This window comes from Thermobia domestica, chromosome 3 (assembly GCF_964235325.1).
Source record: "Thermobia domestica chromosome 3, izTheDome1.hap1.1, whole genome shotgun sequence".
NCBI classification, from domain to species: domain Eukaryota; kingdom Metazoa; phylum Arthropoda; class Insecta; order Zygentoma; family Lepismatidae; genus Thermobia; species Thermobia domestica.
In genome coordinates, this window is record NC_137456.1 from 337,621,061 (window position 1) to 337,635,062 (window position 14,002).

A 14,002-nucleotide genomic window follows, 5' to 3' on the forward strand; every position below is an offset into this window, starting at 1 on the left:
GTTGCACCCTTCTTAAATTTTGGCAATGGGGGTCCACTGAAATTGTCCAATTGAAGCATAGTACAGGACCTCAATATGTTTCGGTGGTCCTATTGTCAAATTTTTAAGTACAACCACGTGTTCGGTTACTGACTTAATGTATCCTATTTGATAAGGTATGGACGGTATCTCCTTTCAATTTGGTAGTACCCTTCGAGTGTAGTACGGTCACGTGATCAATGATTTGGTTTTGATGCGCGACGAGGTCCCTGGTCAATGTTCTCTAGGAATTAGGTGGAAACTTTGTCCAGGGTTCTCGTCTTATATCGCACAGTTCTTTAGGAGAATCTGATAACGTTGTATATGGAATGGACAATAAAAACACATAAATAAGTATAAATTGTATTTTATTCATTTTTCTGGTTTCTTCTTTTTCTTTCTTATTGACAATGTTTGTATATTGAGCTGGGTTTCTTCATTAGACCGCCTCCTCTTCTTGATTGCGATGATTTGTTTCCATGTTTTGCAGCATAGCACCCGTTTGCAAAGCTTCGTATTGTGAATTCTGTAAAAAAGAACGAGGAAAAAGATGATTAGTATAGAAATAGATGATGATTAAACAAATACACTTACAATGATAAATATGATAAAATTACCTGGAAGGTATATTGCAGCAGTCTACGATCATTAACCGTGGGTACTGTTGTGAACAAATATTGAATTTCACGCAGAGATTTTCCTTGGGCTTTACAGCACAAATAAAAATAAGCATAATAGCCACATAGGGATGAACCAAGACTTTGCATTTGGCTATTATTATATTTATAGTACATACAATGAAGTTTTAAGAATGCAACATGTTGTGGTACATAAGGAGGAAGGCCATAGCTGTCAAAATATTCTCCAACACCGCGATGATCAATATAAATTGCAATCCAATGACTTCCTAGTTTTGTGGATGGATCTGTATTTACAATCATTGCCAGAGGAAGAGAAATCCGTGAGGGTAACTCATCGCTTGCAAATACCCCGGTAAAATGATTTCTGAATAATGGACTACCGTGTAAAGCACTAGCTAATTGTAATGTATTCAACATCGTGAATGGAAATGATACATAACGTATACGTACTTTGTAATTTAAAAGTCCAGGATAATGTTGCGCTGGTGGTCGATCTCTAGGAGTGAGGAAAACTCTCCATACACAATACAGTTTGCAGGTGCTGCTAATTTCTCTTGGAAATGAACTTCCAATCGGATGGCGCCATGTCGTTGTAAATTCCAATAGTGACAATCTCCAGCAGAAGAATCGGGAGTTAGGTCAAATACAAACAGTGTATATCCATTCTTGTAGTCGGCTCTTGAAATTGTATTTCCAGTATTGGTAAAATGTATGCCAGAGCCTGAGAACAATGTGTGGTACGATGAAATGTAGAGATTTTCTTCAAAGTTGGGTTGCAATGGTTTTGAAGGTACAGCTTTTCCATCCACGTACAATGTAAAGAAATTAATGTTTAGATGTTGAAATTCAAATGGATTGGTGGTAATAGTTCCACTGGATGCTTCATTCGATGTAAATCCTACAATAATACGATTTGGCAATGTTCCCATAAACAGGTTATCAATAGTTTTGGATTGTATATCCTTCGGGATGGTAAATGATTTCATTTGAACCCTTGTCAGAGGATACTTTGCCGGTGTAGATTGTAAAATTTTATTGTGTGCCAATTTAACACTAGGGCTGATGCTGACTTTTTTCACCTGCAACGATGCATCTAGAATATTGATTTTTGCATTGACACCACTTTCACCGGCCATGAGACAAAAGTTTGGTTTTGCAGGAATAAGTTTCACACGTAATTCCACTCCATGAATTAAAAATTTATCTTGATTAAAAATGTCACAATGAAGACGTCCAATCATATCGAATTTCATACTTTGTTTTGTCAGTTCATAGCGTTGTTGAAATCCTTTGTTCTCACTTGTGGTTGCGTTCATATGACCAGCCGTATCTTGATACCACATTGCTGTTTGTAAATGTGTATTTTTAGCTCCATCACTATAATTGAGCAGTTTTTCCAGGTACGAACGATATGGATGGTTATGTGACGGAAATGAAATCAGTTTATTGTTCAAGTAGATTTCTACTTCACTAAACATAGCATTTAGAAAATCATTGACAGGTGCAATTGCTTTATCCGTATTGATGAAGGAGGAACCATCTGGTTTCACAATTTGTGCTTGGATGTACAATAAGGTTTGTGGCAAATCAATGTATTCATCACTGCTACCACTCACTACAAATTCTATTGGTGAATTTTCAGCTATTGAACTAATTGGTTTGTAGCCAATAATACGATTGTCCAGAACACTGGTTTGCGTGGGCAACGTTGAAAAAATGTCCATTTCACTTTTTACACATTCACAGGATTGATGATGTAAGAAAGCCATCGTTGAATTAATCAAAAATATCTGGTGACGATGCCAATGATCTCTTCTTCTTCTTATGTGATAATTTACGTCTCTTTGTAGGATTGATGGTGTTGTTGATCGTTGGAAGGTCAACCTCAAACTGAGAGCAGTCATCCCATTTTCGTTTATGATATCCACTTCCCAGCATAGTTTTCAACTTATTTTTAGCTTTTTCTTGTAAATTTGTTTTTGCCTCTTGCATCCGTTGATGAAACGATTCTTCCAGCGGTTGATTCGAGATCACAACGTCATTAATCATATTGGCACCTGATTTTAATAATTCTTTTCCCACAGTTTTAGCTCCTTGCTTCACAAGTGGTAACACTGAACGAAATAAGCCACCAAGGAAACTTCCAATGCCATGTCCTGCTTGATAGGGACTTCCCACATACACGTTGCCGATACCGGATAACGCTTGTTTTTGGTAGTATTGCAAATACGGATCAGTCATGACGACGACGACGGAAATGTAGTTTTGTACACACCGTTCCAAAGGTGAATGGCATACGATGACCTGTGCTATCCCTTATATCGATTTGTATTTGCTCAAAATTCATTTTTTCCACCGGAACATAATGTGCAGGATTAAAGATTTGCACTGCATGACTTCCAAAAGTATGATTCACAGGATCCATGTTGACAATTCGTAGCAAGGGTACCATTGTATCTCCAACAATGACAGATTCAATAATGTCACAATAGACGTACATTTGTGATGGTAAGCCTAATCGTACATCCGGTGTATATTGTCCCTTTTCCATATCTTTTAAATCACTTTTTGGTTCAAATCCAAGCATTAAACTAACACTTGGTGAAATTTGTACAGAAGTATGGATTTCCTTTTTGGGATGTCTTATGAGGCATATATTATTAGTTGCGTCATGAGATATAAATAAATTGGTTTCTTTATGATGTATATTAATTGCATGAATAAGATCCCGTATATTGTTATAATAGCGTACAGGGATCGTTACAACCTTCCACGGTTCTTGATCATTACTACTTGATGATTTGTAATATATTTTATTGTTTTTACTGTTAATGTTCAGCAAAGAATGTGGATAATGAATCTCTACAATTGCCACATCCCATTTCTGGCGAAACTCTACACGTCGTTGTAATTTCGTAATATATGAAGTCAATGTATTTTCTGGAAAATAATCCATGGAACTATTACTGGGAAGTGTAACGTAAAAATCTTGATCAGGTTCCATTCTTCTTCTTCTTCAATGAAATTGCAGGGATCCACGAATTGAATGAGGAAGGATATCCTTTCCACTGGACGAGATACTCCTTTCTGCGACCTTTTGTTCTTGTACGTAATATTTTATCGATGAGGAACGTCGAAGGGAGCGGCACTGGTTGTAATTCTTCTCTGTAGAAAACACCATCGATAAGTTGATGATTTAAATCCTCTAGTCGATACACTGGTGGGTTTCTTGGTACAATGGCTTTTACTCTGAATATTTCCCAAGTCCAGTTCTCGAGGTAACCCTTGTCAAAGATACGTTTTGTTTTACTTATACGAACAGTATCACCAACAGATAAATCCGTATCTTGTTTTGAACGTTGTAGCTTTTTGTCGTATAAGTTATGCCACACCTCCAGTAAATTGTCCTGAGAAACGTTTGCAGGTGCCATTTTAATACTGGAATGCCGACTTTCATTGTATGCTTTTACAAGTAAAGGCAATACTTTGATGTAATTGTATGTTTGATATTTGGTAAAGTATTTCCACATACGATGTTTCAATGTCTGATTAAATCTTTCTGCGATGCTGGCTTTAATATCTGGATCCTTTGTTGTAACATGTTGCACGTTGTGTTTCCTGAAAAACTTTTGTACTGTCTTGTTGGTAAATTCAGTTCCTTGATCACTACGTAGTACAATTGGTTTCCTGTCTTGGAAAATCATTTCAAATGCATTCACTATATCCTCGGCACTTTTTGATTTTAGTGGTACAGCCCACCCGTACCGACTAAACACATCAATCACTGTAAGAATATAGCGGTAATTGTCATTATAGTTTTGAAGTGATTGTAAATCATTTAAATCACATTCCCATTGATCATCAATATTGTTGACAAGATAAAAATCTCTACGGAAACGACGACGTACAGGACGATGTAACGTGTAGGTAGGTTGTTTGTTTAACCAAAGTTTTATTTTGGCTAGAGGTATAGATTTTCCTGTGGCTTGCCATAATTTCTTTGCAGTAGAAAATGATGCAAGGTGTGCTGGATTGTAATAAATGGATTTCAACTTTTTGTTCATGGTTTGTACGTTGACCATTGTGGAATGATACGTTTTCTTTTTGGTCGGACTTCTAAAACATCATCATCATCTTCTTCTTCTTCTTCTTCTCCGGAAGAAAATAATTCAGGTGCCGGTTTTGGTGGTGCAGATCCTTCAGATGCTGTTGTACTATTATGCTTGACAATATAGTTTAATCTCCGTGGATTACCAATCAATTCTTGAGGTGTGTTTGACGATGCAAGGTAGTTGCAAAACAATTCCCAGCCTTGAGGATTAGAATGTTTCCTCGGTCGAGTCACATCGCACATTAAATCTACAATATTGGATCCATGTAGTTTATTGTCGTTGATGTACACTGTTCCTTTATGATCCCACGTAATTGCGTCATCTTGTTTTAAACGACGGAATAGTAGTTCGGCTTTCTTACGATACATTTGTGGTATTGCGGCTAAAATTTCTTGTTTCGTGCTATCGTCAACATTCGGGACGTCACGATCAGGTTTCATTGATGTAATTGTAAGTGGTATTGGTTCTTCTTGTTTACGTATCACATAAAGATATTTCTGTAATATTCTATTGTACTGATTCCATTTTTCTTCATCACTTGGATACGATGTATTCAATATGGATTGCATTTCACGATCGAGATTAGATTCTCGATTTTCACTCGCACGGGATGATGATGCATGCATTCGTTGAAGCATTTCTGGTGGCACTAAAACCATCTTCTTGCTATGTTCCATGATGTTTATTGTTTAAACAAAATACTGGATAACACACTTCCTACAATAGGTGCAAGTAATGCAGGTAAGAATCCTCCTTGTTGTACGGCTAAATGTTTCTTCTTTTTATCCAATGATTTTGTATTGTCTACGAGATAGCGGAGCGTGTTCTTGTAACGCTTTAATCTTGACTTCTGCGCACTTGTCAGTGGAACATTGCCTTTTAAGACATTATAACAACATTCACAAATACTATGAATTAATGAAGCGTCTGCATTGGCAATAATAGCTTTACGCAATCTTGGTTTAGCTTTGTGCAGAGCACGTAGCAGATCAGCGTGTTTCACTGTAGGAGACATCGTGACAGACTAAGTCATTCTTTTCACATGCACAATAATTTAAACATGTTTTGTTGGTACGTAAACATAATGATGCAAATCGTCGGGAAAAATATTTGTACGAAATCGCATTTCATCGGGTGTATCTTGTTTAAGATCCATCAGTAAATAACCATGTGGATTTCTTGTTGCGTCTGCATAACTTTCTTGTAGAAACAGTGGATGCTCAGGCATGATTTGATAACTCATATGCTTGATTTGTGACTTGTCACGTGGATTTTTAAACAACACCAAATACGAACAATTTAAACTCATATTTCTATTTGCTTTACTTTGATGAAATACATTTTGTGTTATAAAAATCACACTAATATTTCGATGATGTGATCCTTTTGTGAACATATCAACAATATCACTATTCACTTCTCGCATATGGTCATCAATAATAATCAAATGTGGTCCATCGTGAGGCTGAAAATCTTTCATTCGTGGAAGTCCTTCGTGAAATTCTACTGGAACTGGCATTGTTGCATACACGTCTTGCCATTCTGCATAATACCAATATATCTTACGAAATTTTGCATTGATCATGGTTGGGAGATGTGACAGTAATCGCTTCACAAAATACGTTTTTCCACACCCACTATGCCCTACGAGAATACAGGTAAATGGATGTTTCCACTGTGTATCCATGATGAACACTAACACCTTGTTTCAAAAATGATGCGTATTTAAAGCGAGTACAAATTTTCTTTTTGTTTTAGATTGTAAACTCTTGCACTCACTGGTGTGAAAAGGTTAAAACCGTTCATCTGTTTATCGAGTAGTTGAAAACCGTTTATTTGTTAATCGAATAGTTGAAAACCGTTTATTTGTTAATCGAATAGTTAAAAACCGGATAAAGTTTAACGGTTAACCGTGAAAGCTGATCACTGTTTGATTTAAATTCTATTTGAAAATTTTTCGTTTGAAATTTGTTTTGTAATTTTTGTTTCAAAAATTTTGTTTAAAAATTTTTTTTGTTTCAAAATTTTTGTTTCAAATTTTGTTTAAAATTTTTTCGTTTGAAATTTTTTTGTTGAAAATTTTTGTTTTGAAATTTTTGTTTTCAAAATTTTGTTTGAAATTTTTTTTCGTTTGAAAATTTTTAATTTTTTTGTTGCAAAATTTTTTGTTTAAATTTTTTTTGTTCGAAATTATTGTTTTGAAATTTTTCGTTTCCAATTTTTTTTTGTTTAAAATTTTTTTGTTTCAAACTAAAAAACTTTTTGTTTGAAATTTAAGTTTAAAAAATGTTCGAATTTTTTGTTTAAAATTTTTTGTTTGAACATTTTTGTTTCGAAATTTTTTCGTTTCAATTTTTGTTTTCATTTTTTTTAGTTTGAAAAGTTGAAAAAAAAAAGTTTTAAATGCCAAGAATCTTTCCTAGAGAACATTGACCAGGGACCTCGTCGCGCATCAAAACCAAATCATTGATCACGTGACCGTACTACACCCGAAGGGTACTACCAAATTGAAAGGAGATACCGTCCATACCTTATCAAATAGGATACATTGAGTCAGTAACCGAACACGTGGTTGTACTTAAAAATTTGAAAATAGGACCACCGAAATATATTGAGGTCCTGTACTATGCTTCAATTGGACAATTTCAGTGGACCCCCATTGCCAAAATTTAAGAAGGGTGCAACAATATACCCATGTCTTATGATAGGATATGGACCCCTTGTAATTATAGGATCTCATCAAAGGGGATAAAATGGACCAAAAAAAAACAAACACGTGGTACAACGTTTATATTTTGGCAATTTTTGTACCCCTAAAAGGGAACGATGTAGACCATCCAAATTTATCATGATACATATTGAGGACCTGTACTATAATACCAAATGTTTAAATTGGGCAATTTCCAAAATTTAAGGGGTGGGCCAAGGTACCCCTCCCGGGGTGCACCAATGTACCTATGTCTTATGATAGATAATGAACCCCTATACATGACCATATAATCATATAAGGTAATAGAACCTCATCAAAGGGGGATAAAATGTACCAAATACCAAACACGTGGTTGTACTAAAATTTTGGCAATTTTGTACCCCTAAAAGGGAACGAGGTGGACCACCCAAATTTATAGTGATCTATATTAGTGTTCTATACTATAATACCAAATGTTTAAATTGGGCAATTTCCAAAATTAAAGGGGTGGGCCAAGGTGCCCCTACCGGGGGTGCACAAATGTACCTATGTCTTATGATAGGTAATGGACCCCTATACATGACCATATAATCATATAAGGTAATAGGATCTCATCCAAGGAGATAAATTAGGTCGAAAACCAAACACGTGGTACAACGTATTGCTTACGTTTATAGATTTGGCAATTTTGTACCCCTAGAAGGGAACGAGGTGGACCACCCAAATTTATCATGATACATATTAGGGTCCGGTACTATAATACCCAATGTTGAAATTGGGCAATTTCCAAAATTTAAGGGGTGGGCCATGGTACCCCTCCCAAATTTTTCAAGGGGTGCATTAATATACCCATGTCTTATGAAAGGGAATGGACCCCTGTATACGCCCATATAACTATATAGGGTAATAACACCTCATCCAAGGGGATAAATTAGGTCAAAAACCCCCGAAATTTAAATTTTTGGCAATTTTTTACCCATAAAAGGGAACGACATAGACACCCAATACTGATAGAGGTACATACTATGGTCCTAGGCTACCATACCAAATTTTAAATTTGGCAATTTCCAAAATTTAAGGGGGGTGGTCCTATGTACCCCTGCCAAAATTTAGGGGGTAGGCCAAGGTACCCCTGCCAAAATTTAGAGGGGGTGGTCCTAGGTACCCCTAGGTCATTGACCCCGGGCCAAGGTCATTGACCTTTGACCTATGACGTCACAAAGGTCGGGGTCAAAGTCCAAAGTGAGGCAAAGTGCAGCCCATACTACTGATAGGTAGGCAGTCTGATTACAGTGTGCCCAAAACTTGAATCAATTTCGTCAATTCGTACATCTTAACGCAAGGTTTGGACATCTGTACAGTTTTAAACTACTCAACACGCGTTTGCCTCGGATCGTGTGGAATATTGTTTTTTGATAACCACTTAACCATGTCACTCTTCTTTGTGTTCAAAGTTGACGATCTATTCAAGATTACTGAATAGTAACTGGCGTTGTCCATCACAATTACCCCATTTTTCACCTCTAAGTGAAGTAATTTATTAAGGAACTTTAAAAACCATTCCTTGGAAAGAGCTGCGTTCATTTCATGGTGTTAATCAGCCGAGCTCTGTTTTCCACGGAAAACTAATTTGAATCCTGGCAGAAATTTCCTTTTCCCGTACCCACATGGCACTCTGTTATTCTTTTCCCTTTTCCCACAGGCACGTTCAAACCACTTCTTCCGTCTTCATCTTGCCACACCTTGGAATGAGAGTGGTTTTGTACAAATGTCTCATTGCGGTAAAATATCTCCCGCCCCTCTTCTTTTGCCTTGCAGATTTTGCATAAAAATGTTAAACGAGAAGCTGCAATTTCGTTTCTTTCAAGAAGGTACTTTCGACCACCGTTTGTATTCCAGTAATGGAAACCCAATGACTTCAAAATGGAACGTAAGGATGTTACTTACCCCTTAATTTCTTTCCTCATATCACGAAGAAGTTTATCCACCGTGGGATACTCACCCTTCTCATATTAGTGGAATATTCTCCTCCTGAGAACATTTTTTATCAAAATCATCCAGATCATTGATAAATGGTCTTCTGTTTCTTCGTTTCCTTTGAGAAACGAAGGATGTTTCAGCTGCTGAAGCTTGTGCTCCCATTGCCTCTCCAGTTATGAGTTGAACAGAGCTCCTGCTTAGCCCATAAGCTTTTGCAGTTCTCTCCTTCACTTTGTTTATGATGATTAGAGGAACTCCTAGAGACGCAAAGGATGTTTCACCTGCTGAAGCTTGTGCTCCCTTTCCCTCTCCAGTTATGAGTTGAACACAGCTCCTGTTTACCCCACAAGCTTCTGCAGTTCTCTCCTTCACTTTGTTTATGATGATTAGAGGAACTCCTGGAGAAACAAAGGATGTTTCACCTGCTGAAGCTTGTGCTCCCTTTCCCTCTCCAGTTATGCGTTGAACAGAGCTCCTGCTTACCCCACAAGCTTCTGCAGTTCTCTCCTGCATTTGTTTATGCTGAGTAGAGGAACTCCTGGAGAAACAAAGGATGTTTCACCTGTTCAAGCTTGTGCTACCTTTGCCTCTCCAGTTATGAGTTGAACAGAACTCCTGCTTACCCCACAAGCTTCTGCAGTTCATTCCTTCACTTTGTTTATGATGATTAGAGGAACGCCTAGAGAAACAAAGGATGTTTCACCTGCTGAAGCTTGTGCTCCCTTTGCCTCTCCTGTTATGAGTTGAACAGAGCTCCTGCTTACCCCATAAGCTTCTGCAGGTCTCTCCTTTACTTCGTTTATGCTGATTAGAGGAGCTCCTACTTTGGCTTCTTTTTAAAAACTGAAGAATACTATATATAATATATCTCCTTTGCTTGTGAATTACCTTCTTATTGTATCTGATGTCACTTGTATTGCATATCTCGAGAACAGAACACGAACACAAGGTGAAAGAGGGAATAAACGAATCCAATAACAAGTACGCGTATAATAGTATACACGTATATCACATATACACAGAGGCCCACGGAAACACTTAAAATTACCAATAATAACATTGCTCAAAATAACAACTGTTACAATTATTCTAAAACGGAAATAATAACACGAATAGTAACAACAAAAATATACCGCAACAATAAACAAGTAAGAAAACTAAACTTGGGGCCAATCCTACAACACTGTAGTCTCGGAAGATGTCTTCCGTCTAGCGCGAGAGACGACAGTAACAACATTTGATGAGTGGGGGTTGACAACCGGAACACACCCTCACGTTCTATTGCGTGGTGAAATCGGCAGATCTAGGTCAAGCATCGCGACTCGCCGCGACTACTATAATAGATAACTTCTTCCATTTATTGAAGTTTCCATCCTATATAATTCTTATGGATCTTCGTCTTGAGGTAGGGATTATATCATTAATACCAACTAAACTAACTAGCTAACACTGTGGTCTATGGAACCCCGATATTCAATGCCGCGTTCAGAAAAGATTTCCATTTTGACTTCTTTTTTTAGCCAACTGAACCCGTTCTCTACTTTGGATTCCTGTTTCTAGGCCCCCCAGTTTTTTCAGTGACAAAATAATTTAAGCTATTAACCTAACATCACAATCACATAGCAGGCATATGCCTTTCATGTTCCCTCACGTACCTGCGAATGTGTCCAGTATGTGCCTTATGTACACTTATGTCCAAAATTATTGTCGCATGTCTATAAATATGTTGTAGCAATATAATTTGCTAACGAATTTGCCCGATGTTTCTTATATTGCTAGTATGTGTATAGGCTCCTAACACATGTGTGTGGCTAATGTCATGTCAAAACAGCAGTAAAGAAGAACAATAGAACAAAAATAAAACTTTCTTGTCCTTTTATCAACATTTTGTTTTACTCATTCTAATTTTCGTATTTATAACTCTTTTGCTATGAAATTTGCCACAAATATACATTTCCCGATTATATACATAGTATCAATATTAAAAGTACCCTGCAAAATCATTAACATATTATATTGTTACAAGATGACAGTTATAGATATGCGACAATTTCTTTGGATATGAGTGTACCGCTGAGAAAGAAATCACAGGGATGGCAAGTGATAGCCACAGTCTACGTCCGCCTCTAGGCACATGTTTTACATATTTGGGGAATGTGCTTAGTATGTTCTACTTATGTTCCATGTGCCGTAAGCGTCAATGAACCACAATATTATTCCCCAAAAATATGTTAAATCGCCTATATGCGTAATGTGTTTACATTAAGGTGAGTCTAAAGAACACTTTGAACAAGTAAGAAGAGAGGTAGGGTTACCCTAGGAGGGGCGCGAACCACCAACCTTAGGATTAGTGGCCACGTGCTCTACCGACTTGGCCACGGAGGCGAAGAACACAATGTCGCTTGTAGAGGGAAATTTTTTTGAGGTCATTTGAATTGGGCTAATCAGAGTGCCCCTTTAACCGCGTATATTCGACGATAACCGTTTGGGATCAGATAAAATCTATTCGCGATGTAATTTTATAACAAAATGACGAGTGTCTATTTACTTTACTTCATAGTTCTTCCATATTCACTTTCAAATGATCGGTGACAGTTTTCCTCTAATAAAACTTATTTATTTTTTCTCCTTCAACGGAGGATAGAATCTCCAATTACAGAAGGTACTTAATATAGATAGTTCATATAATATTTATATTATTATACATAATAGTAAATATAATGATACTGACAAAATTCCTGTAGATATCTCATAACGGTAATAATAATTATCGTAAGAGTATAAAACCATTAAGCGTGAAGAGCATTACAAATAAAAAACATTAAAAGTTAAATAATTGTTTTACACATGTTTAAGTTGGTACGTTTGTTGCTTGGTATACAATCGCTTAGAAAAAGAAGCAACAAATGAACCCAATGTGGGAGATGAATTTAGAACACCTAAATGTTGCATGCCTAGCACATGTTGTGCTGTTAGAGTATCTGAAACAGTATGTACCTAAAGGACGTACCTAGAACATGAGAGATGCATGTCCTAAGTGAAGACAAAAACAAATGACTGTTAGAGTGCGAAACTAAGCCATGTATATAAATGCTATATTTGTGGCACATAGTTGCAAATATCAATTAGGTGTAACAAACACCTACACCTGTAGGTAGCTGAAGTAAATACTTAACACATGAATATCATATGTGCCAAGTGTCGGGTATCTAAAAGTAGCTGGGACACCTAAATGGCACGTGCCTAGCACATCCTGTGCTGTTAGTTTTTTTTATATATATTTTTGAAAGTTTATGATACGATATACCTATCATTGTGTGGGTACTAGCCGGTCCTTCCAGCCTTTACCTTACAGATCCGCCACTGGTGGGAAGGAAAATAAAAATGGGAACATTCCCGGGGGTTTTCCCTGGCGTATAAATTCCCGGGAAGAAATTTATTTCCATTTCTTTACTTTATCTTCCAAATTATAAGAACCATATGACTAATTACTTTATTTACATTTATTATGATTTACTTCTAGGTGTTAAACAAATTGGAGGTTGAAAAAATAAAATTCGTTGACTGTAGTTTATATAACTAATAACATGATTTTTAAGTTCCATTTCCGTTTGCACTAAAAGGTATCAAAGTACTAATTTATAAATGATGAAAAGGAACCAGTTTGTAACGTAATGTAGAAATAATGTAGAAATAGAGATGAACCATTAATACACCCTGGACCATCACTAGTAATAGACGTAGGCCTGTTTCCTGTCTACGACTCGAATTTCTGAAGAGGTGCTGGGACTTCTTTTACATGTGAATTAACGCATCCAATTTCGAGAAATAGGTGGGAAGAAAGATCGTGTGTGGCAATGTTAGGTGTAAAATTATAAAGATAAGTCAGTATCTTGCAAATATTGTGAACATAAATATTTATGCGCAAATGTTGATAAAATAGAAAGACATGTGTCTTCTGGCAGTTACCCAAACTAATTTGTTTATAACATTTAAAAATTCAATATGCTTATAATATAAATAGTAGAGTGAAGTTTAGAAAATCCAATTACATATAAAGTTAATCTGTTTAGCGGTGTAATAGTATGTGGACTTACTATATCATTTTCTCCACACATTTACTTGCATATTGTAAGTAAATATATATTTATGCTTATACTCTAAATATAATAAAATATTAATAAAATAACAAAATACCGTCCAAATTATACATTTTAAATAATCCTTTGGAGACAACAGTAATAATATACTGTGATAAAAAAAACAATTTAATTCTGAAATCATTATATAGTAATAGAATGTATTGTATATATTCTTTGTGATTGTATATAAATTACCGGAAGATTCCAAATTTTGGGAATCTTCCCGGGAACATTCCCGAAAATATCTTACCGGGTATTTACCCATCACTAATCGTGCCAAGTTATAAGTCTCCGTCCGACGCTTTTGTGTATTTTTATGAACAACTGCCATTTCTACAGAATGAGGTTATTTGCTTCATGCCAAACGCGAAGCTGGAGGACCACTCTTTGTCGTGTGTCCCCAACTGCTTTCAAGTATAT